This window comes from Schistocerca cancellata, chromosome 8 (genome assembly GCF_023864275.1).
Source record: "Schistocerca cancellata isolate TAMUIC-IGC-003103 chromosome 8, iqSchCanc2.1, whole genome shotgun sequence".
Taxonomy (NCBI): domain Eukaryota; kingdom Metazoa; phylum Arthropoda; class Insecta; order Orthoptera; family Acrididae; genus Schistocerca; species Schistocerca cancellata.
Window position 1 is genome coordinate 115,533,461 of NC_064633.1, and position 26,775 is coordinate 115,560,235.

Sequence of the window (26,775 nt, forward strand, 5' to 3'; positions counted from 1 at the left end):
TTTCAGTAGTTCTAAGTCTAGAGGACTGATGACCTCAGATGTTAATTCCCATAGTGCTTAGAGCCATTTGAACCATTTTTGAATTTGAGCCTCACAGTGCACCTGAAATTCGCGAGAAAATAAATAGCTTTTGAGTAGCTCCAACCTCTGTCTAAACAGTGGAATTTCGTCTCCGTAAACAAGGTTTAAAAGTGTTCATAGTGGCCAAAAATTCTTCATTGCGCAAACAAAATGAGGTGAAACGATCACAAAATCAAAGACTGGAACGTGCAGTAATATACCAAGCTGCTATCCACGAATGAATCTAAGTTTGATTTATAAGCCATCGTCGAATGTTTGTTCGTCGACTACGTGGAGGTCGTTTCACAAATCAGTGTGTAATGTCAACGCTGAAGCATATTGGAGGGTCGCTCATGGTGTGGAGATGTTTGCGGATGATAAAGTCGGTGATACAGTGAGAATTAATGAAAAATTAAAGAAGGAATTGGCTTATTAGTCATGAGTTTGCTGTGCAGCCGGACAATATTCCAAAACATTCTTCTAAATTTTACAGGTGGTATGTCAGTAGAAAAGAGAGATATGGGTAGCTGGAGAATATGATTTGGCCAATTCAGACACTTGTCTTGAATCTCATTATGGAATGAAATTCACAGAGTAAGGTTATCCAGTGTTGAAGGTCCATAGAATAACTTACAGACGTGTTGGACTACAAAAGCCGCAGAAACACTACAAAATCGCATCCCAAAAATGCCAAGGTGTTGTGCAGCGGTTCTAAATGTAATCTGTGTATACTTTCAAGAGGATAAAATCTGAACTATACTATATTGTGCTTAATGACACAAAGAGAAAATGTTTGTTTTGTTGATCTGTTTGGTTTGCACAACGTCTTTGTACATTGAAATAAAGTATAGAGCCTGTTTCATGAATGATTGAAGGTCTTTGACCGGTAATATATACTGGTGTGCAAAACCTAAGGAAGAAAGTAACTTCAGCATTATGTATAACTGCCAACTAACACACCTCGATGAAACTCGGACGATACATAGGAAGAGATGCCATGGTATTGTTCAGAAGCTAAATGAAAGAAAAACGCAATGAGAGAAGCAGAAATGAAGCTCTTATTGAAAGAAAATAATTACACTGAATTCATGGTGATTCATGATGATGATCCTAGACACGACGAAAAGCGAGGCATGGCTCTTAATAGAACCACTGGCTGCATTGCATAGGACTACTTGCAACAACATTCCATGACGGTCAAATGATCGGGAAAGGGTTCTTGTGGGAGTACGTTCCATTCTTCCACCAACGTGGTTGACAGCCGGTGGATGGTCTTTGTTCCATGTGGACGTGCCGCAACAACCCCCCCCCCCCCCACCCCCCGCATCCCACAAGTGCTACACAGGATTTTAGTTAGGGAGAAGGACAGGCCTGTTCATTCACGGAATATCTTCTCTTCCCAAGAGTTCCTGCACCTGCGCTCTTCGATACATGCGCACATTGTAATCCAAAGAATTGTCAGGGCAGAATGTACCCCCGAAAAGACGCACTTGGAGAAAGAGTATAGGGTCACAATAATGTTGACCCTGTTCAAAGATTTGGAGCTAACTAAGCGGATGTAACGTAACACCTCCATACATTATAACGCCTTGATCCCCTATACGACTATGTTCCACCATGCTGGGCATACACCTAAACAGCGAGTGATGGGAACACGTAATCCAACCGAGAACATTGTCGAACAAGTAAATTTTGGTGGGCCAGATGTTATTGTGTGGGGAAACGTAATGTTGCATTTCCATACTGACCGCCAAATCTTTCACACCGATCAATTTATTATGATAGTGTACTCCATCCACACGTGCGTCTTTTCAGGGTTGTCCTGGCCCTAGCTTCATTTCTCAGGTCTTAGCCAACTTTCGGCACCTGTAACGATTTCAGTTTCACTGCTTTCTATTGGCGCTTGGAGCGCTGGTTCTTTCCCAACACGGCTGGGACAATTTGCTACGTGTACGGTCTTCCTGTTTTCGTCCTGCATCCTTTGAGACTGAATCCCTTTCTGTAATTTCCCGTGGCACTGTCTCCAGTGCTGGTAACGCTGTCCATCACGAATACTTGGCGTCTCCTTGTCCTTCGCAATGACCACTCAACAGCGGACGCTGTTCACACTCGTTGTATACCCTACCAGGCTTGCTAACAACACTAAACTTGAACAACAGTTATCACAGGAAAATGCAACACTAATCATTTACATAACCTCCGATAGTGTGTACGCGAACGAAGTTAGACTGATGTCCGACCACGTCCTCTGCGTGCTTCAGTTTTTTAATCTCTATATGTCCTCAAACACACGTTTGTTATCATCGCAGCCGACCTTCTTTACTTCAACCCTCCACCGTTTTCACGGTCATTTACCTCCCTTCTACTTTCCTCAACCATCCCGTAGTCATTTCAGTCTCATCGTGGTGTCTTCGCCTATTACTGACAGCAAAGTATTTCACTGCACACGTTTTTGTTGGTCATAGTATATGGACAATATGTGAGAAGTAGGGACTGTTAGTGTTTGCACGTGTGTTGATAATTCAGCAAGGGACTGGATAACAGCATTGCTGGTTCTAAGGACAATTCCAAACACTTTGTGGGTGTACAAGTGGTGGTTTATGGACTTGCTATATTCTCCGCAAGACTCTTCGATGGTGACTGTGCACCTGCACCGTCGCAACAGATGGCTGCTGGCTGTCTCTACAAGGACTACAGTGGGTCTGCATCTTTGATGACCCACCAATACCATTATTTCTACATGGACTACAGTGGGTCTGCATCTTTGATGGCCCACCAACACCATTATTTCTACAAGGACTGCAGTGGGTCTGCACCTCTGGTGGCCCACCAATACCGTAATCTCTACCAGGACAACACTGGTCTACTCTGTCTTGACCTACCTACCAATATTCTTCAAAACTTCGAATGACTCTGCTGTGGGTTTGCTCTGTTGTGGCCCATTACCTATCTGCATGTCGAGAGTCAGCACTGTCTTTCCGTTGGAAGGACAACACTACTTCTTCAAGACTGCATGGAAATCCACTACTTCTGTGTGCAATTGCTTTTACTAATGAGACTTTGTGAAAAAAACTGTAATTACTATTATGATGAATGATCAGGACTATCTTTATGGACTGTGAGAAAATTTTAGCTTTTGACCAACATTGTATTAATAAGTGTGTGCATTGGATATCTTTGTTATTGTAATCATGAAAAATTTTATCAAATCATTATTGGCCACTGCCCAAAACAATTTGTAAAATTTTTTTGTGGGGAGCATGGGGGCTATGTAAGTAGGCTGTTTAGGTTTTCTTATTGGTAACGCCATGTAGCGCTCTGTGTGAAAATCACTGGCTGTGCTGTGTGCAGTCTGTGGCTGCTTTGCATTGTTGTAATACTCGCCATTGTAGCGTTGGGCAGCTGGATGTGTACAGCGCGTAGCGTTGCGCAGTTGGAGGTGAGCCGCCAGCAGTGGTGGATGTGGGGAGAGAGATGGCGGAGTTTTGAAATTTGTTAGACTGGATGTCATGAGCTGATATATATATTATGACTATTAAGGTAAATACATTGTTTGTTCTCTACAAAAATCTTTCATTTGCTGACTATGCCTATCAGTAGTTAGTGCCTTCTGTAGTTTGAATCTTTTATTTAGCTGGCAGTAGTGGCGCTCGCTGTATTGCAGTTGCTTGAGTAACGAAGATTTTTGTGAGGTAAGTGATTTGTGAAAGGTACAGGTTAATGTTAGTCAGGGCCATTCTTTTGTAGGGATTATTAAAAGTCAGATTGCGTTGCGCTAAAAATATTGTGTGTCAGTTTAAGCACAGTCCTGTACAGTTGTTCTAAGGGGACGTTTCAAAAGCCTTCAGCCATTGATTTTTGTAGTTGTTAAGCCCAGCGTTTCTGAAGCGTAGGTTTCTGTGACCTCTGGCGGAGATGTGGCTTTTGTGTCAGAAATTGTCACCGTGTGAACTCTGTAGGCCGGCGGTGTCGATTCCGAGAGCGGGGTGTTAAATGCCCTGCACGAACAAGCGATGGATCCCAATAAACCAGACCGCTGATAAGAGCTGGACTAGACATGGAAGACAGTCTGCTTACGGAGGAATTACAGCAGAGCCAGAGGACGGAGGAGAGGGAGATGAGAACGCGGCCCAGTGCTGCGAGAGACGCACAGTGGAATAAACAAATGCGGGCTGCGTGTTGCGACGGCAGCGGTGAGCGTCGCCGGACACAGTGCATTACCACCTGCCAGCGCGCTAATTGAGGAACGACCTGTGTGAGTGCGAAGAGGGCGCGCTGTATGGGCCCTCCACTCCCGAGGGCGACATCCCGGCATAATGGCAGCCACAGCCGCTGAAAGCCCCGACACCACTCGCTTTTACGCGCTCTGCACCCAAAATATATCAACAGTGTACTTTTATTCGTATTGTTGCAGAGCAAGAAAAAAAGAGTTCCGAATATTACGTTAGGATCGAATTGGCTGCGCGAAATGTCAGTGCGTTGCGTATTTTTCAGTAAAACATCTCACCAGAAACACTCGCAGCGAGTTTACCCGTAAAATGGGAACTTTAAAATCAGATCTTTTGCAACCCAAATTTACGTCATCGCACATATCGCGCAATTCTTCTACTGTACTCTGTTTACAGACCAAAAATTTAGTTCCAGAAACACTAGGACCTCACTTTTTCGTGTAAGTTTTGTTGTCCCAGAACGAAATTAAAAATAGATACCTTCCCACGATTCTGACTTAGATATACCGAATGTTTCCCTCGGTTGCAAGAAATATTCCGGAACTGGCTCTTCTCTCCTAAATACTCCTAGTTGGGAAATCTCTCCTCCACTAGTGGCTCGCAAATACATACACATAAAATCAGGATTTTCGGGAGATTTCCCGTAATTTTAAGGCTAAATCTAGGATTGGAGATGCCTTCTCAAATTCCACCACATCAGTCCCATCTACGTTGTGTTTTTATGAAAGAAACCGAGCTCTACAAAAAGGCCGGAATATGATCTGATCCAACATCTCTTTATTTTCTTCCATATTTTCAAGTTTCCTCCAATTCTATTGTCAAATTTCTCAAACTTTCTCGTCGTTATCTTTAGGAATATTCTTAAACCCAGTCATATTTCTCCTATCTGATTTTGTCCTGAATGTAGCTGCTGGGATATTTGTTAGAAAGTGTAGAAGTCTGGTATACTGTATCACCAGGCAAACAGTTTTGAGAGTGTACTTGGAAACCACACCAGCATTGGCTAGATGTAATTTATGAGCACCGCAGAACAGTAAACATGGTTCAGCGGAAACTTTAACTCTATGTACACCAAATGCCATTCCAATCCTTAACAACTGATCCACTCCGTCCGTGTGGGGTGGGGGAGGGGGGGCGAGGAGTGGGGGACAGTTGAAATTCAGTGGGGCTTATAATTCCTAATTCCTCGCTAGAGGTAATTTATGAGCACCTCAGAACAGTTGGAATGGTTGACAAGAAAAATTAACTCTACGTACACCAAGTGCAATTCCAGTCATTAACAACTGATCCACTTCCTCCATGGGTGGGGGGAGCTGAATTTCAAAGGGAATTATAATTCCTCGTGCATAATAGTCACATGATACAGACAGTTTGAATTGCAAATTACTTAAGTGAAAACCGTAAATCAAAAAAACACTTGCATTAACTCTTTATTTTGATTGTTATTTCAGTTTACCAAGACTCTGATGATGGTGAATGCAATGTGCACAGAAGGTCATGGCACGTAAATTATTTTGCGATCAAACCATTTTCATGATTTTTTAACTCGAGAAACGCCGGAGCTCTTAAACGCCTAAAATTGCCCTCGGGGCAAAAACGCTCCGTTTCCAGTCGATGCGATTACAGTTTTTCCTTAGCCTTTTTTTTATTTTAAGAATGAGATTTTCTGTACCAGATAGTCACTTAAAAGGTCAGTCATTTTATTTTAGCTCTAAACATTAAGTACCGTCGTGTTAGATTCTTACGTTCACAATCAGGACAAGTTCCATCTTTACCAATTCAATGTTCAATTGTGTGTGAATTCCGAAGTTTCGGATGGTTCAAATGGCTCTGAGCACTGTGGGACGTAACTTCTGAGGTCATCAGTCCCCTAGAACTTAGAACTACTTAAACCTAACTAACCTCAGGACATCACACACATCCATGCCCGAGGCAGGATTCGAACCTGCGACCGTGGTGGTCGCGCAGTTCCAGACTGTAGCGCCTAGAGCCGCTCGGCCACTCCGGCCGGTAATTCCGAAGGGACCAAACTGCTTTCGTCATCGGTCCCTAGGTTTACACACTACTTAAACTAACTTATGCTAAGAACAAAACACACACCCATGCCCGAGGGAGGACTCGAACCTCCGACGGGAGGGGCCGCGCAATCCGTGACATGGCGCCCAAGACCGCGCAGCCATTCCGCGCGGCCCATCTTTGCCAAGGTATGGGAAAGCATTCAGCGTGTACTGAGAATCTTTACTGACAACCATCCTCTATTTCCGCCAATACTTACTAGATTCTGAAACAGTGAAATGAGTGAACACACATCTAAACTTGGACGGGAACTATCGCTTATAGACACTGATGACCATGAACACTTCGAGAGTTTGTTACGACTCTCTCTACATACGTGACATAAGAACAAATAACATTTTTAGTCACTTTGTCCGTATCGATTATGGATAAACGTTGGGAATATTGTAATTTTCTTAAAGTGATTACGTGGCGTCACAGACTTGTAAAAATTTCTCGTTTTCTCTTGCAAAAGATGGTCCACTTCAACTCCTCATAATCCAGTGGCACTCCTAATATAAAGAACAACAAAAATGCGTCCAGCTCTTCTAATGGTAATGACCATCCTTCACTTTCCGACACGCTACAGGCTTCTGTCTCGAGCAGTTTGGAGTATTTTTCAGAACAGATTTTCCAATAAACAAGTGCCAAGCATCTAGTAGAGAATCACGCATGACACGCCTTTAGTTATACAGAGAAGGGCAAGAATCCTCCTTCTAGGAGCTCCAATATTAGTAGGAAGTAACTCCCGCTTTGGGTCCTCATTTTGCTGTACCTATACTCTGTTTATCACTGTTATCTTGAAAAATGCCAACCATAACAGCTCTGACTGTACAACCACGAACCACTGTGCCAGAACTGCTACTTTTTCTACTACCCCAACGACGTGGCTGTCCTTTGGATGCGCCGGCACGTAAAGATATGTCAGATGAGCAGTACTTATGGAATGAACACATATGCAATGAAAATTGGGAAAACAAAGATATACAGTCTGAAAAACATTATTTCTTACCATTTCCACTACTATGTATCCTTGGAGATTCACTGTTATCTTCATCGTTGCACTCTGATTCTTTCGATCTCCCTTCTTTACTTAGTTTTACGTCGTACTCAGATCCAGTTGAAATAAGTCTACGTGCTCTTCTTCGAATTTAACTTCTTCAATATTATTTATCAAAACTAACGTCTGCTCATGCCTGAGACTGAAACAACGAGGGATGTTGCACTACTTCACAGGGGCTGTATGTTCTATTCATTTGAAGTTTTATTTCGCCACAGACGTTGCATTTGCAGTTTTACATGTGTATTGTAGCAGCAGATCGAATGAAGGCTCCCAGTAATGTGAAGCAGTAGGCATCGCTTGGTTTATTCAGTGGGACAAAAATGTCACGTGAGCGGTTCTTGGTATTTATTGCTTTTTTAAAAATGTTTTCTCGGAAACTATGCATCTGGCAGCGTTAACTTCTAATTCAAAATGAATTGAGCTAAGAAATATTAAAACTCATGAACCCTCATCTACTAATTAAAATAATTAGAGGAGGGAAAAGAGTTAAAATTTTTCTATGGGAGGAAAATTTAGCTTCGACGGTTCTGTTGTTAAGTCCTGGAGAGAATGATTGCAGGCTTCTTCTGCGCGTACATGTCGTGTAACCTAAACAAGTTTATAAATTACAAATGTGATATTTAACTATTTTGGCTAAGCTAGATTTTGAATAGGGTGATGGTGATGCTGTATTACTAAACAGAACAAGAAAAAATGGAATTCAAAGTGCGTTATATGTATTTTATCTAAATGAAAAAGTCGGTTACCCGTTGACTAAGGATAGTTTTGTTAGTGAAATAATCTATCAGATCGAATACCAGATTGTTGTACTTGAAATGTCATCCAATAACTGCATATTTTTCGATGCAATACACGTCACTTTAAGAATATTCAACATTACTTCTCACGCACAGAATTATCAGTTATCAGTGCAATTTCATTCACGTCACCATAAATGGTCTTCGCTATTAGCTGAGAGCCGCACGGGATTAGCCGAGCGGTCAAGGGCGCTGCAGTCATGGACTGTGCGGCTGGTCCCGGTGGTGGTTCGAGTCCTCCCTCGGGCATGGGTGTATGTGTGTTAGTCCTTAGGATAGTTTAGGTTAAGTAGTGTGTAAGCTTAGGGACTGATGACCTTAGCAGTTAAGTCCCATTAGATTTCACAAACATTTGAACATTTATTATCTGACGTAAGTTCAGTAGCTCCACCTAATGAATACTGTGTAGCAAACAGTGCCATTTCTTCATACCGTTGGACATACAGTGTACAAGAATGATTTAACAGTTGCTGCAATGGAAATACTTCTGCAGCTTCTAAAGTGATGCGTTTAACACAATGTCTCTGGAACAGGTAATCAAAAAACTGAAAAGTTGATAGAAGTCAGGCAAGAGATCACGTAAATAAATACTCAGCACCATAGAATGCCCTCGGATCTGTAAACCAGGAGAATAATAAGAAATACATAGAACTACACTACAGACCATTAAAATTGCAACACCACGAAGATGACGTGCTACAGACGCGAAATTTAACCGACAGGAAGAAGATGCCGTGATATGCAAATAATTAGGTTTTCAGAGCATTCACACGAGGTTGCCGACGGTGGCGACACCTACAACGTGTTGACATGAGGAAAATTCCCAACCGATTTCTCATAGACAAACAGCAGTTGACCGGCGTTGCCTGGTGAAACGTTGTTGTGATGCCTCGTGCAAGGAGGAGAAATGCGGTACCGTCGCGTTTCCGACTTTGATAAAGGTCGGATTGTAGCCTATCGCGATTGCGGTTTATCGTATCGCGGCATTGCAGCTCGCGTTCGTCGAGATCCAATGGCTCTTAGCAGAATATGGAATCGGTGGTTTCAGGAGGGTAATACGGAACGCCGTGCTGGATCCCAACGGCCTCGTATCACTAGCAGTCGAGATGACAGGCATCTTATCCGCATGGGTGTAACGGATCGTGCAGCCACGTCTCGATCCCTGAGTCAACAGATGGGGACGTTTGCAAGACAACAACCATCTGCACGAACAGTTCGACGACGTTTGCAGTAGCATGGACTATCAGCTCGGACACCATGGCTGCGGTTACCCTTGACGCTGCATCACAGACAGAAGCGCCTGCGATGGTGTAGTCAATGACGAACCTGATTGCACGAATAGCAAAACGTCATTTTTTTCGGATGTATCCAGGTTCTGTTTAAAGCATCATGATGGTCGCATCCGTGTTTGGCGACATCGCAATGAGCTCACACTGGAAGCGTGTATTCGTCATCGCCCTACTGTCGTATCACCCGGCGTGATGGTACGGGGTACCATTGGTTACACGTCTCGGTCATCTCTTGGTCGCAGTGACGGCACATTGAACAGTGGACGTTACATTTCAGATGTGTTACGACCCGTGGCTCTTCCCTTCATTCTATCCCTGCGAAACCCTACATTTTAGCAGGATAATGCACGACCGCATGTTGCAGGCCCTGTATGGGCCTTTCTGGATACAGAAAATGTTCGACGGCTGCCCTAACCAGCACATTCTCCAGATCTCTCACCAATTGAAAAAGTTTGGTCAATGGTGGCCGAGCAACTGGCTCGTCACTATACGCCAGTCACTACTTTTGATGAACTGTGGTATCGTGTTGAAGCTGCATGGGCAGCTGTACCTGTACACGCCATCCAAGCTCTGTTTGACTCAATGCCCAGGCGTATCAAGGCCGTTATTACGGCTTGTTCTGGGTTGTTCTGGGTACTGATTTCTCAGGATCTATGCACCCAAATTGCGTGAAAATGTAATCACATGTCAGTTCTAGTATAATATATTTGTCCAATGAATACCCGTTTATCATCTGCATTTCTTCTTGGTGTAGCAATTTTAATGGCCAGTAGTGTTGAATATACTTAATTCACTAATGTTTTGCTTACGATATTGCACTGGTTTCCTTCAGGGCATATGAACTACACCAACGAAGAGAAGGACTTGATAGGGCAAGTTTGAAATTCCCGAAAACTAAGACCAAAATAATGTTTAAACAACTGTAACATGGCTCGTACAAATCGCTTCACTAATCTGTATAAGTTCAGTTACATTTTTTATGCAATTCTCACACCAAGGGAGCGAAATTCTGGGCGACTCTTGAAGATACTGTTTGGTTTGACACGAGGTATTGGGTTTGCAGTAACTTGGGAGACTTCCGAGAAGACAGGTGGAGTGGCACGTTTCCCGACTTTTGAAGTGGCAGTCTTCCAGCACGGATCCCTCTGCGTGGCCATAGGCGCTCCTAAATCTCTAGTGCCCACTTGAGCTGTGGCAGGCGTCTGTTCATTCTGGATTTAGAAAAAAGCTCCGTCAAATCCGGTGTGTTGCCCCCCACGTTACTAGATAATGGGTGTGCTATGACTACCAAAAGAGAAAGACTGCCAAGACTCGGTCCCAACCTGATAAATAGTAATATGTATATATTTATGCCATGACTGAAGTTTTAGCGACATTGACCTTCTCTTGAACCTACAGGACACATTCACACATCTTCATACTGGTAACAAGGAGTCTGTTTACCCTCCAAAGTAGTTTGGGCGAAGTGTCCAGCTCGGAAAGGACAGTATAGAATTTTTAAGCATTCACTTCCTGGTGCTTGTCTCGTGACTGACAACCACTTTCTGGAACTGTGAGATGAAAAGTATCGCTTTTTGCGGAAGCGGAGATAGCATGACGTGTTTGTTACATTTCAGCGCACATATTCTGAACACTTCGAATGGAAGTTATTCACATGTGCATCTAGAATGCAGTGTTCATTGTGTCAGTACTTCTCTTATTAATTCGAAAATAGCTGGCCAGTTGAGAAGCTCTTATTTTTCCTTTTTTCAGTATCCCGAATAATTTCAGGGTCCCGCCGTAGTTTACTTTTCATGTTAGTTTTCTGTATTTTAATCATAACGTTTCAATAATATTTCATGTTTGTGATTTTAAGATTGAATAAAGGCTATGGTAATTGTATGCTCAACTAAACATTTGTGAAACCAATTTCCTACTAATTCTCCCGTGGTTAGGCGACGCTTATTTAATAAATGTCATCAAGTGCACATAAAATTGATGTGTCGATGTGATGGTGTTTACAACGTGCGCAGTGGCCAAGTATTAACTGCAGTGGTACATTATAAGCAAGTATTTTAAATGTGTCAACAGGCTGCAGACACTTGCACATAGTGTGCAGAGCGAAACTGAGTACAAGCAGTAGCTTTTATTTCGACCACTTACAGGTCGTATTTCGGCAAATAAATAAAGTTAGTTTTGTTTTTAATTGTTTCATTCTACGCGTATCGAGATGTATAAATGCTTGCCCCTGTCTGCAAATATTTGCTGAGTTACTAAAACCTAAATCACTTTCACACTGTAATGGTAGAAAGTAGCAGAAAGTAATAAATTCTAGAAATATATTATTAGTTATTGTATATACGGACTACAACTGTACGTACAGCTAATAAACAGAAGAGTATAAATGACATTTAGTGCATTTGCTAACTAACTAACTTTTTCCAAATGAAGCTACTGAAATCTCTGAAATGGGAAGTATTGATGCTAGCAAGAACAACGATATTCTTTCTGGATCTGAAGAAATAAGAAGACAAAGAGCTAACTTCATATGGGATATGGCATTGGAAAACATGCATTTTTGACATATCTTTATATCCGAAGACCATAATGCATAAAAAGGCTCATAGGAGGTCTCTACTTTGGGCCCCACTACTAACATCGATGCAGTTAACTAATTTCAGCTACTCAGTACCAAGATGGTCGTGCAGGCAATGAACCGCCTCGGTAGCTGTGGGGTCAGTGCGGCAGACTGCTAACTGAAGGGGCCCTAGTTCGATTCCCGGTCCTGTCGGAGATTTTCTTCACTTGAGGCCTGGGTGTTGTGTTGTACTTACATTCGTATCATCATTTACTGACATGAAAGTGATCTGGAATACACCGCAGAGTCGTCATTCCGGTATTGAGATGGTGCATGGGTACGAACCAATAGCCAGTAAATTGGACTTAAATAAATAAAATCACTAAATAGCAGCGCAAAAATTAATGTCTCACGCAGCCTGTTGGTAGATTTCTCAGTTTCTTTTGGATGTTGATTTACTGTAGTTATTAAGTGCTTTCTTTCTCCCTTTCAAACTGCGTTGTGTGTAATTCAGACGCTCCATGCACAGTACAGTTTTATTTCTCATTTCCTGTTTTCACAATGAATTTTGCATTCAGTGTTCTGAAACAGATAATGAAAGGTTAAACACAGCGTTTTGCCTTGAAAACAGCTGCGTTAGTGATATGTGAACGTATGTTACTTTCATACTAATGATTGTCCGTAGATGGCACATATGGAATCAGGTGTATAAGATGATTGCTATTGTTCTGAATTGCAAGCATAGTATATTGCAAGGTGTAATCATTCACTGTAATATAGGCAAAAAAACCCTGAGAGTACCCGATGCAAAGTTGACCGGTTCGAATAAGTGTTCAAACGAGATAGGGGAATGATCGCAACTTGCAGGAGGTGATGGCTAGCTGTGATCCACTGTCGCGTATCGATATCCAAAACTCTCCTCAGCGTCTGTATTACATCTGCGTCTTCGTCTACATCAAGAGATATACCTTCCCGTTCCAGTAACTATGGAGCGCATAAAGGATGATTGCTCTAATGCTACTGCGCCTACTCCATTTGTCCAATGTTGTCCATGCAAGTGATACGTCGGGGGTTGTAGTATATTCCTAAATTCATTACATAGTACTGTTTGTTGAGTATTTGTAGATGGGATATCTGGGGACAATTTGTGTCTATCTTCAAGTGCCAGCCAGTTCTGTTTCCTCAGCATATCTCAGCATATCTCAGCATCCTCTCCCATCGGTCAAACAAACCTGTGGCCACTCGTTCTGACCTTTGCATACGTTCAGTGTGCCCCATTTGACGTACCTGCTACTGGTCCCACAAGATTGAGCAGTATTCTAGAATGTGTCGCAAGAGTGTTTTGCAAGCAACCTCGTTTGAGACTGATTGGAATTTCTTAGTATTTTACCAGTGAACCGAAATCTGCCACCTGCTTCACTTTCTACTGAGCCGATGTGATAAACAGATTTCATTTACCTACAAGCTGGTGTTTGGAAAGCCTCCTACTGTTTTCTTGTAATTGATGTGAGTAGATAAAATACGTCTTTGTAAAAATATTCTGAATACATACCTCTTTCACACAAAATTTTGACCCAAGTAATAATTTCCAACGCTTTCTGACCACGGTTTCATAAACATATTCCAGGGTATGTGATGCTTACATTGCGCAACAAGAAGAAATGGGGGTATAAATGAATATTTCATTGATTTAGAGATCACATTACTTCTATAAATTTCATGAACTGATTCGGTGAACGTGTAATTAATCTTCCTTTGTACGTGGACCAAGTCCCATGAAGACATGTGCTACAGTCTACTAGCATAACACCTATCTCGGGTCCGCAGCTCGTGGTCGTGAGGTAGCGTTCTCGCTTCCCACGCCCGGGTTCCCGGGTTCGATTCCCGGCGGGGTCAGGGATTTTCTCTGCCTCGTGATGACTGGGTGTTGTGTGACGTCCTTAGGTTAGTTAGTTTTAAGTAGTTCTAAGTTCTAGGGGACTGATGACCATAGCTGTTGTCCCATAGTGCTCAGAGCCATTTGAACCTATCTCGGCAACGCCAATTACCTCATGAGCACGCAAATAATTTAAACAAAGGGCTGAGTTTAGAAACAGCCTCTCCTAATGTCACTTATGGATCACAATGACTAATATTCTTGCAGAAGGCAGAATTCATAGTAAAGTTCGTGCTCGAATGAACTCCAAATTTGACAATGAATGTAAAAACTCGTGAGAAGACGCATTTTTTGCATGGATTTCATGAGTGACTCAGGAATGTAATCGTAGCTGCTGAATTATTAAGACTCAGTTCAAAAGCAGTAATAAATAAAGTATTATACTTCCCCTTGATGGGCAACGTGATATAAAAATGTACAGTACGTGAGAAATTACACAAAGAAAAACTCTAGGCACTTTAACAGATACTGAAGACGTTGTAGTTAACTGGAATATGCTGTAAGCCATTAAGCCTACCGTACTGAAAACGAGTGAAAATCCTGTTATGTACCACGATGCGTGGATCACGATCTACCTCAATGAACATTGGCAGTTAAGACTGAACTTACGTGACGGCACATTTAAAGACCTGAAACGGGGAAGTCAGAATATTACGCCCAGCCGTAAGATGTGAGCCTTAATCTCACCACTCTTCCCGTAGTTTTTAGATTCAGAATGGCCGTCAGAAAGTAACTTCAGTTCAGATACCAGCGTCCATGTTCTAGCAGCGGCACATGTCGTTCAGAACAGAACCGCGCGCAGGAAGCATAAATAGCAACTGGATGCAGAATACATAATGCAGAATGCTTTGTCTCCGTTCTAGGAGGCGCACAAATACGCGATACGGTCAGCACACGCCCCTGGCTTGCACATACTGCTTCCGAAGTATGGTCCAGTGAACACACCTTCACACGACCCCTCAAAAACTGTAATTCACCAAACAATCGATATCCTTGGTACAAACTATCTTAGTAACACACTTCTGATTCAGAATTCGAGTAAGAATGAACAACTTGAAAGTTGACATTTTAAAGAATGACTTTAAATTTTTAAGAGTTGACCGATTCCATTTGTGACTCGTTGATACTATAGTCATGTCATACTACGTCTTTTCGTTTTCTCAAGTTCACAGTTCTACGTTTCTGAATATTTAAAAGAAGCTACCAGTCTTTGTACCACTTTGCAATATTATCAAAATCCGAATCAATATTTGTACAAGTTTCTTTCGGACAGTGCTTCAGTTTAGATAGGCACAACATCTGTGAAAAGTCTGAGGTTCTGTTAATATTATCGGAAAGGTGATTAAGACAGATATTCAATAGTAAATATTAACAGAAATCGTCTCAACACAGTTCCCTGGGACACTCTTCTACATCTGTCCATGATTCTCCACGTGCTACATCCTCTCTACCAAGAAATCAACAATTTAGTCACAAATTTCACTTCATGTTCCATACGATCGTAAATGCGATAATAGGCATTGGCGTGGTACTGAGTTGTATGCCATTCGGAAAGTGATGTACTGCATCGGGGTGTTATGTGAGAAATATGACAGTTGGGTTTCAGATAAAGTGCATGTCCCATGTTGACAATGAATCACTATTTTATTTTATTTTATTTTTACAGTGATGTTGAACTTGGCTATCAACTTCGTATTTTGTGAGAAACGCATATTGCTTAATAAGACAAGATTTCTCACCCTTTCTTCTTCCTAGTCACCAATCTTCCATGAACATCATCAGAAACTTGATGCCAATAAAGTCTCTTGGATCCTCATTCAGTGCGATGTGTTGTAGTTACCAGGTGAATGTCATGAAGAGCTTGTTCCAGAATAGGTCGCTTTTCTCTGGCATGAATACGGTGCTGTGCTCTTGGAGTCATTCACTCGAAATAAATTGTAGTATCATATACAAGTCGTCTCAGTGAAGAGTCAGTGTGTATAGTTAAGAATCGCACTGCGACTCATCTTTTTAATTTGTTATGATTGTACAGCAGTATCGTATACGGTAACGCTGTTATTACCTCACTGTGGGAGTATCAACAGGGAGAAACTGGCTTCCAGTTTTTTCTTGAATGTACATTCATCATGCTAAGGACATCCTACAGGGTGAATTTGTATAAGATTACTGATATGACTAAATTCCATCATCAGTCAATAATTGTTTATAAATGTCGCTGGAGGCACTAACACTAATGAAACACGATGGATTGTTCATTTGATTCCATTTAATTTTCTATTGTATAGGCAGAGACCAACAAGCGCAGCTAAGTTCAGAGGAATGTACGTTTTTTCCACGCAGTCTAAATCCTAGCATAAACTGTGGTAAACCACGTGCTTTGCAGCAAGACACCGGATTTTATTCCGTTAGAGATTTTCTTGTGATATAAAAAAAAGGAATTTGCATACGATATCACAGCTTCTTAGCGTTAAAAGATTAGTAGAAATTGTGGTGACACCGCCAGACACCACACTTCCCAGGTGGTAGCCTTTAAATCGGCCGCGGTCCGTTAGTATACGTCGGACCCGCGTGTCGCCACTATCAGTGATTGCAGACAGAGCGCCGCCACACGGCAGGTCTAATCTAGAGAGACTCCCTAGCACTCGCCCCAGTTGTACAGCCGCCTTTGCTAGCGATGGTTCACTGATTACATACGCTCTCGTTTGCAGAGACGATAGTTTAGCATAGCCTTCAGCTACGTCATTTGCTACGACCAAGCAGGGCGCCATATTCAGTTACTATAGTCTGAACAGATAATATTGTGAATCATGTACCGTCAAGAGCGACGTTCATCATTCATTAAGTATCAAACTAATTACGTCCGCTTTCTGAATTCCTTGTCATGTTCCAGACCTCACGTCAGTATAGTCCTTCCCTTCTCACGCTAGCCTGCGTTAGCTAAAACGCGTGCATTTCGACCTCTTATAGTAACACGGTGTTGGCTCTTCTGTCAACTACAGCAGAAATATTTCGCCGATCACCAGATGACTGAGTTTGTCGTAAATTACTGCATAAATACTACGTGTGCCACTAACACAATGCTCTTCATAGCGAGCATTTTCTGCAGCCGAATACGTAAGAAAGATCAGTATTAGTACTAAAGTTAAACATGTGAATATAACATGGAGATGGATCATTCCCGGATATATTTTCCACATCTAAAGCTATCTGCCAGTCTCCAACTTCTAGCAAATACAGAATATTCTATGAAGCTAATGAAAAAAAAATGTTATTTCACGACGGCTACACAATCAATGAGTTTGTTTTACTTTGGATTATAGCAATTGCCAGTTGCTCATCAGATAGCTGCGAATGACATGTTGGCCTCAAAATGTCAATCAAGCGTTTACACATAGATTCAAACAATTCAGTCAATAGAATCGCAGATATAAGTTACTATATTTGGAAAATAATTTGCCACAAGCCACCAGTTATGTCACACATACAATTGCGGTCAGAAACACTGACAAAACACTTGCTACCCACAACACTTCAGCATTGGTGAACTTAATAAACGAAAGCTGCGATTTTACTCTTAGCCTGTATTTATTTACACTTGGTCCTCTTCCCGCAACGAGTTTAAAAGCTTCACGGTACAATAAAATTTGTAAACCGAAACTAACGGAAATCAATGGTGTTGATACGCTAACATTTTCGTACTATGAGATTATGTTGTAGCGAAAAGCTCGATAATGGCTTAGAATGTCGAAACCGTGCAGGTGATGCCAAATATTATGGCCATCTGCTTATTAGCGTAGACACCTTTGAAACGCAAGACAGAAAATTCCGCGTGACATGAATGCGAAAAATCCTTGGTAGGCTTCTGGAGGTATATTGCACCAGATGTCTACGCTCACATCACGCAACAGCCATCAATCAAGTTGGCGCAGATGTGTTCCATCGGTTTCGAACCGGGCTGCTTTGTTGGTTGGTTCAAATGGCTCTGAGCACTATGCGACTCAACTGCTGAGGTCACAAGTCCCCTAGAACTTAGAACTACTTAAACCTAACTAACCTAAGGACATCACACACATCCATGCCCGAAGCAGGATTCGAACCTGCGACCGTAGTGGTCACGCGGTTCCAGACTGTAGCGCCCAGAACCGCACGGCCACTCCGGCCGGCTGCTTTGTTGGCCAAGATATCAATGTGAGTTCACTATTACGCTCCTCAAACCACTGTAGGACGATTTTGGCCCTGCGGCACAGAGACTTATCGACCTGGATGATGCTATCCCCATCGAGGAAGGTGAAACATAAAGGGACCCAGATGTTCTTCAGTAATATTTACATAGTTCGGAGCCGACAAGGGGCCTTCGAGTACTACCACAAGTCTCATGAAAGCCACCAAGGCATGATACGGCCTAAGCAACCTACGTTCATCCCATGGTGCATGTTTCAAACAGCAGTTCACCTGGTTGAAGCTGTATTCGGACACGACCATAGAGCTGGTGTAACAAACGTTATGATTCATCCAACCAGACTACATATTTCCATTGATCCAATCTCGATGATCCACGCCCAGTAGAATTGTTGACGACGTCGTTGGGTCAACGTATGTACACGTAGGGCTCACCTGCTGCAAGAGATCCATGTACAACCGCATGTGCTGAATGCAGTGCTCCGAAACGCCTGTGCCTGGACCAGCATTGTACTCTGTCTTCCGACCTGTCATAGATTGCTGCCTATTCTGCAATGGGCAGCGGACAAGCCACCGACCTCCAAATTCTGTGGTGAAAGTGGTTTCACCATCCTTCAACCACTTCCTGCGGTCTAGTCCAGATATGACGGTGCAACGTCAAACTCAGCACCATGAATCGATTCCGTAGTCATTAGAGACGGTTCGCTGGAATCCGCAAAGGCGTATGAGAGCCGCTCCACAAGACCACGCCTCCTCTCAGAGACAGCAGCACCCTTCAGTATAGTAGTTGATTATTTGATTTGGCAGAGGGGACCAAACAGCGAGGTCATCGGTCCCATCGCGTGAGGGAAGGACGGGGCCGCGGCCTTTCAAAAGAACCATCCAGGCAGTTGCCTTAAGCGATTGTAGGGAAATCACGGGATACGTAAATCAGGATGGCCGGATGCGGATTTGAATCGTCGTCCTCAATATAGTGTCGAGCGTGCAGGCGCTCTCCCGAAGTCATGACCTCATCTCCGGCAGTTAGCATCATAGTACACGACCGACGTAATAGTTAAAGCTTGTGATGGAATTGTTCATTTAAATGTGGAATATTGTGGTGCAAGACAACACTTTTTAACCTGTGCGACAATTGATGCTTTAATGGCCAATAACAGATGTGGTGTATCAAGCGAACCTGTAGTAAAGTCTGTGTCAATTTTGAGAGAATCTTTTATTCACTTACATAACAAAGTGAACTAAGATTTCATGTGGTCCAGTGTGATAAGCCTTCTCAAGTTGGTAAAAGGACGAGGGCTAGCAGAAATCCTTGGGTAACAGAAGAAATATTGAATTTAATTGATGAAAGGAGAAAATATAAAAATGCAGTAAATGAAGCAGGCAAAAAGGAATACAAACGTCTCAAAAATGAGATCGATAGGAGGTGCAAAATGGCTAAGCAGGAATGGCTAGAGGACAAATGTAAGGATGTAGAGGCTTATCTCACTAGGAGTAAGATAGATACTGCCTACAGGAAAATTAAAGAGACCTTTGGAGAAAAGAGAACCACCTGTATGAATACCAAGAGCTCAGATGGAAAACCAGTTCTAAGCAAAGAAGGGAAAGCAGAAAGGTGGAAGGAGTATATAGAGGGTCTATACAAGGGCGATGTACTTGAGGACAATATTATGGAAATGGAAGAGGACGTAGATGAAGATGAAATGGGAGATATGGTACTGCGTGAAGAGTTTGACAGAGCACTGAAAGACCTGAGTCGAAACAAGGCCCCGGGAGTAGACAACATTCCATTGGAACTACTGACGGCCTTGGGAGAGCCAGTCCTGACAAAACTCTACCATCTGGTGAGCAAGATGTATGAGACAAGCGAAATACCCTCAGACTTCAAGAAGAATATAACAATTCCAATCCCAAAGAAAGCAGGCGTTGACAGGTGTGAAAATTACCGAACTATCAGTTTAATAAGTCACGGCTGCAAAATACTGACGCGAATTCTTTACAGACGAATGGAAAAACTAGTAGAAGCCAACCTTGGGGAAGATCAGTTTGGATTCCGTAGAAATATGGGAACACGTGAGGCAATACTGACCCTACGACTTATTTTAAAAGCTAGATTAAGAAAAGGCAAACCTACGTTTCTAACATTTGTAGACTTAGAGAAAGCTTATGACAATGTTGGCTGGAATACTCTCTTTCAAATGCTGAAGGTGGAAGGGGTAAAATGAAGGGAGCGAAATACTATTTACATTTTGTACAGAAACCAAATGGCAGTTATAAGAGTCGAGGGACTTGAAAGGGAAGCAGTGGTTGGGAAGTGAGTGAGACAGGGTTGTAGCCTCTCCCCAACGTTATTCAATCTGTATACTGAGCAAGCAGTAAAGGAAACAAAAGAAAAATTCGGAGTAGGTATTAAAATCCATGGAGAAGAAATAAAAACTTTGAGGTTCGCCGATGACATTTTAATACTGCCAGGGACAGCAAAGGACTTGGAAGAGCAGTTGAACGGAATGGACAGTGCCTTGAAAGGAGGATATAAGATGAACATCAACAAAATCAAAACGAGGATAATGGAATGTACTCGAATTAAATCGGGTGATGCTGAGGGAATTAGATTAGGAAATGAGACACTTAAAGTAGTAAAGGAGTTTTGCTATTTGGGGAGTAAAATAACTGACTACGGTCGAAGTAGAGAGGATATAAAATGTAGACTGGGAATGGCAAGGAAAGCGTTTCTGAAGAAGAGAAATTTGTTAACATCGAGTATAGATTTAAGTGTCAGGAAGTCTTTTCTGAGCGTATTTGTATGGAGCGTAGCCATGTATGGAAGTGAAACATGGACGATAAATAGTTTGGACAGGAAGTGAATAGAAGCTTTCAAAATGTGGTGCTACAGAAGAATGCCGAAGATTAGATGAGTAGATCACATAACTAATGAGGAGGTATTGAATAGAATTGGGGAGAAGAGGAGTTTGTGGCACAACTTGATTACAAGAAGTGATCGGTTGGTAGGACGTGTTCTGAGGCATCAAGGGATCACCAATTTAGCATTGGAGGGCAGCGTGGAAGGTAAAAATCGTAGAGGGAGACCAAGAGATGAATACACTATTCAGATTCAGAAGGATGTAGGTTGCTGCAAGTACTGGGAGATGAAGAAGCTTGCACACGATAGAGCAGCATGGAGAGTGCATCAAACCAGTCTCAGGACTGAAGAGCACAACAAGAACAACAACAACAAGGAATATAGTAAATCCCGTACCCATTTCCGCCCAACACAAGTCCTCTATTCCTTGAACAATCGAACTGCCATGTATAAAACAGCTACAGCTACAGCTACCAGAGCATTGAAAGTTGTGGCCAGACGAAAGAAGTTTCACGTGGTCACAGTACTTTCCATTGAGTCTCTCGACAGCAGCACGTGAACAGCCGACCAGCAGCGCACTTTCTGAAGGTCTCGTTCCCAGGCGCCAGTCAGTAATCATCTACCTCTTCTCAAAACATCTTATGTCAGTAAATTTCTCTACTGGCGACCCGTATCGCCGCTACAAGCGTTGCCCATTCGTCTCTGCTCCGTTTAATATTTTCCTACCCACGTTACATGCTCAGGCATCCATCATGCGGCATTCAGTCTCACCGTGGGCAGCGGCCACAATGTTCTGGATCATCAGTTGACCGAGGAACATTTCGTAAATACAAAGTGGAAAATGCCTCCCTCAGTTAAAATGTTTGTGCCTGTAGAGCCTGCTACGAATTAGAGCATTTGTTCCCAATTTTTTAATGGCGAATTTGACGACCTAGTCACTACACAGGGACTCCACATCCTCTCTACCACCTCATCTGTGCTGCAGCCTTTCGTCTCTCTGATTTGTTACCGAGCGGACGTTCATACACTACTGGCCATTAAAATTGCTACACCAAGAAGAAATGCAGATGATAAACCGGTATTCATTGGACAGGTATATTATACTAGAACTGACATGTGTTTACGTTTTCACGCAATTTGGGTGCATAGATCCAGAGAAATCAGTACCCAGAACAACGTCCTCTGGCCGTAATAACGGCCTTGATACTCCTTGGCATTGAGTCAAACAGAGCATGGATGGCGTGTACAGGTACAGCTGCCCATGCAGCTTCAACACGATACCACAGTTCATCAAGAGTAGTGACTGGCGTATTGTGACGAGCCAGTTGCTCGGCCACCATTGACCAGACGTTTTGAATTGGTGAGAGATCTGGAGATTGTGCTGGCCAAGGCAGCAGTCGAACATTTCCTGCATCCAGAAAGACCCGTACAGGACCTGCAACATGCGGTCGTTCATTATCCTGCTGAAATGTAGGGTTTCGCAGGTATCGAATGAAGGGTAGGGCCACGGGTCGTAGCACATTTGAAATGTAACGCCCACTGTTCAAAGTGCCGTCATTGCGAACAAGAGGTGAACGAGACGTGTAACCAATGGCACCCCATGCCATCACGCCGGGTGATACGCCAGTATGGCGATGACGAATATACGCTTAAAATGTGCGTTCACCGCGATGTCGCCAAACACGGATGCGACCATCATGATGCTGTAAACAACCTGGATTCATCCGAAAGAAAGACGTTTTGTCATTCGTGCACCCAAGTTCGTCGTTGAGTACACTATCGCAAGCGCTGCTGTCTGTGATGGAGCGTCAAGGGTAACCGCAGCCATGGTCTCCGAACTGATAGTCCATGCTGCTGGAAAAGTTGTCGAACTGTTGGTGCAGAAGGTGGTTGTCTTGTAAAAGTCTCAATCTGTTGACTCAGGAATGGAGACGTGGCTGCACGATCCGTTACAGCCATGCAGATATGATGCCTGTCATTTCGACTGCTAGTGATACGAGGTCGTTGGGATCCAGCACGGCTTTCCATATTACCCTCCTGAACCCCACGATTCCATATTCTGCTAACAGTCATTGGATCTCGACCAACGCGAGCAGCAACGTCGCTATACGATAAACCGCAATCGCGATAGGCTACAATCCGACCTTTATCAAAGTCGGAAACGTGATGGTACTCATTTTTCCTCCTTACACGAGGCATCACACCGACGTCTTACCAGGCAACGCCGGTCAACTGCTGTTTGTATATTAGAAATCAGTTGGAAACTTCCCTCGTGTGTGAATGCTCTGATAAGCTGATCATTTGCATATCACAGCATCTTCTTCCCGTCGGTTAAATTTCGCGTCTGTAGCACGTCATCTTCGTGATGTAGCAATTTTAATGCCCAGTAGTGTGTTTATAATTCCAGTAACACGATTTCTCCTTGTGCCTCTATTTCAGGTAACCAACAAATACATGAGGTGGCCCTTTGTTTCTACGTACACATAACATGCGCTATCATCGCGAAACGGTATCGCTGCTCATTTGTTAGACCTTCATCCCGTGGAAAAAAAGCTAACACGGCACGCGCTTTCCGCGGGACGCTGCGCGACAAACAATAGCGCAACGCGGCGCCCCCCGGTGAGTAACTGCGGGGTGGGGTTTGGTGTGGCTGTGACTATCTCAGGGGCGCAACCCCCGTGGGCAGTGATTAGTGGGGCACGCTGACGTCACGGCACGGCCGAGGAAGCGGCAGCAGTTTACGGCTCCTGCGGTAAACAAAAGAGCGCCGGCCGCACGCGAGGTGGCCCGCTATCGGCGCAGTTAGGGCGTCGCGGCCGTGCCGTTATTTACGGCGAGATTGGCTGCGTCGGCTGGTGGTGTCCGCGCGCACCGCACCGCTGCGCTGACGGAAGCTCGTAAATCCACGGGAAACATTCCGTGGCAGGCTGCACTCCGGACACATGGAGAGGGCGGGTCACCTAAGTCGTCACAACAGCCCTACTATTTCATAACCGGTTCAAAACATCGGGACGCTGCGTTTGGCGTGGGGAAATACGTAGAGACGCATGGGTTTTGCTATACACCAGTACTCAAACCCTTTACCTGCCTGTATCGAGAGAGTACACCAGGTACGTGGGGAACTCGTGTAAAGAGTCACTCATATGACGTTCAAGGCAGAGATGGAGGATACAAAGCATAATTTCTTAAACAATGAAACTGACAGCTACTGATCAGCACTGTTTATCACTCCCCAAAGAGTTTAATGCGACAACTTTATACTCTATTATACAGGGTGATTCAAAAAGAATACCACAACTTTAGGAATTTAAAACTTTGCAACGACAAAAGGCAGAGCTAAGCACTATCTGTCGGCGAATTAAGGGAGCTATAAAGTTTCATTTAGTTGTACATTTGTTCGCTTGAGGCGCTGCTGACTAGGCGTCAGCGTCAGTTGATGCTAAGATGGCGACCGCTCAACAGAAAGCTTTTTGTGTTATTGAGTACGGCAAAAGTGAATCGACGACAGTTGTTCAGCGTGCATTTCGAACGAAGTATGGGGTGAAACCTCCTGATAGGTGGTGTATTTTCTGTGCCGTTTCAGCCAATAAAGTTTTTGGTCCCTTTTTCTTCGAAGGTGCTACTGTAACTGGACTAAAGTATCTGGAGATGTTAGAGAATTGGCTGTTCCCTCAGCTCGAACAAGAAGCACAACAATTCATATTTCAGCAGGATGGAGCGCCACCACATTGGCACTTATCTGTCCGTAACTACCTGAACGTCAACTACCAGAGGCGATGGATCGGCCGCCAGGCAGCCCGTGACAGAGCACTTCATCACTGGCCTCCAAGAAGCCCTGATCTTACCCCCTGCGATTTTTTCTTATGGGGGTATGTTAAGGATATGGTGTTTCGGCCACCTCTCCCAGCCACCATTGATGATTTGAAACGAGAAATAACAGCAGCTATCCAAACTGTTACGCCTGATATGCTACAGAGAGTGTGGAACGAGTTGGAGTATCGGGTTGATATTGCTCGAGTGTCTGGAGGGGGCCATATTGAACATCTCTGAACTTGTTTTTGAGTGAAAAAAAACCTTCTTAAATACTCTTTGTAATGATGTATAACAGAAGGTTATATTATGTTTCTTTCATTAAATACACATTTTTAAAGTTGTGGTATTCTTTTTGAATCACCCTGTATGTATTGGTTATTTAATCTGACAGTGTTAGAGCCATCAATCCCACTCTTACATCTAACCATGCATTCTACACATTTCACACTATATACTCGGTGTCGAAGAATTGTTGTGATTTACTTTAGGGGTTTCTACAGGATGTCTGGAGGAACAAATGGAGGATAGGACAAAGTGTTCGGGAACGTCATCCAACGGTGCCACAGAGTGTCAAAGCTGTAGGCGAGGGCGCCTGCCACTAGGCAACAAATGTGACTTTGTGCTCTGACGTATCTTAGGTGGATCGTGCTGCAATGTTGTTTCACATTCAGTGATCGCGACTGATCGCCAGCGGAGAAAATGGAGCTAGTTGCTGCGCAGAGAGGCTTTGTCTCCTATGAATGCGAAGCTCAGTTGCCTTTCTGGATAAGGATTTCTGCCACCCTCTCTATTACAATATGAATATTATACGCCATATCTAATGTAGAATTAAACTTTTAGAAGTTACACAGCTTGCATTTGTTCGTGGTTCAAATGACTCCAAGCATTACGGGACTTAACACCTGAGTCATCAGTGCCCTAGATTTAGAAGTACTTAAACCTAATTAGCCTAAGGACATCTCACACATCCATGTCCGAGGCAGGATTCGAACCTGAGACCATAGCAGCCGCGTGGTTCCGGACTGAAGCGCCTAGAACTGCTCGGCCACCGCGGCCGGCTGTTCATGGTGATTACAACAATAAATGAAAATTATCCTAAAGCAAGTTTGAACAATGAGCATTAGCAGCGATAGACGTGAGCTAAATGGTGGAAAAGGGGAAGAGAGACGGCCCTTATTATACACAATTAATAGGAAATTGAAGTGAGTGTCGTGGCTCATTGAGAAATGAAAAAGAAAAGGAAGTATATCTATGGGGAGACAGGAGTATTTGCTTTAGTGTATGACAAAGGGAATCCTGTCATATACGCTATTTTTTGGGGAAGCGTTATGAACACAGTCAGGATTTTTATGTCATATCAACACGCTCAAGCTCACATAATTGTGAGCTTATGAGAGTGGGTTCAAAATGGCTCTGAGCACTATGTGACTTAACTTCTGAGGTCATCAGTCGCCTAGAACTTAGAAATAATTAAACCTAACTAATCTAAGGACATCACACACATCCATGCCCGAGGCAGGATTCGAACCTGCGACCGTAGCGGTCGCGCGGTTCCAGACTGTAGCGTCTAGAACCGCACTGCCACTCAGGCCGGCGAGAGTGGGTTATTGTGTCTTTAATAACTGAGCAAGAACAATGCAATGCTGTGAGGCAAGGTATATTGCTGAAACAGCGAACAGTCGTACTGCATCGAATACGGCAGCAAGTTGCAAGGCAGATATCCACAGTGACAGTAGGAGTAGTGGTTTCACATACGTGACTGGTGATGGTACACATGCACAAGTGTCCCACTACCGACGGCAAGTACTGGTCATTCTTGTAATACAATAATTCCGGGTCTAGCAGCCCAACCAAGATGACACAGATGTGCAGACGAAGATGCGACATGGATCTCCAAGCAGAGGTAACCAGTTCGACGACACAGCAGAGCAACAGCTCTG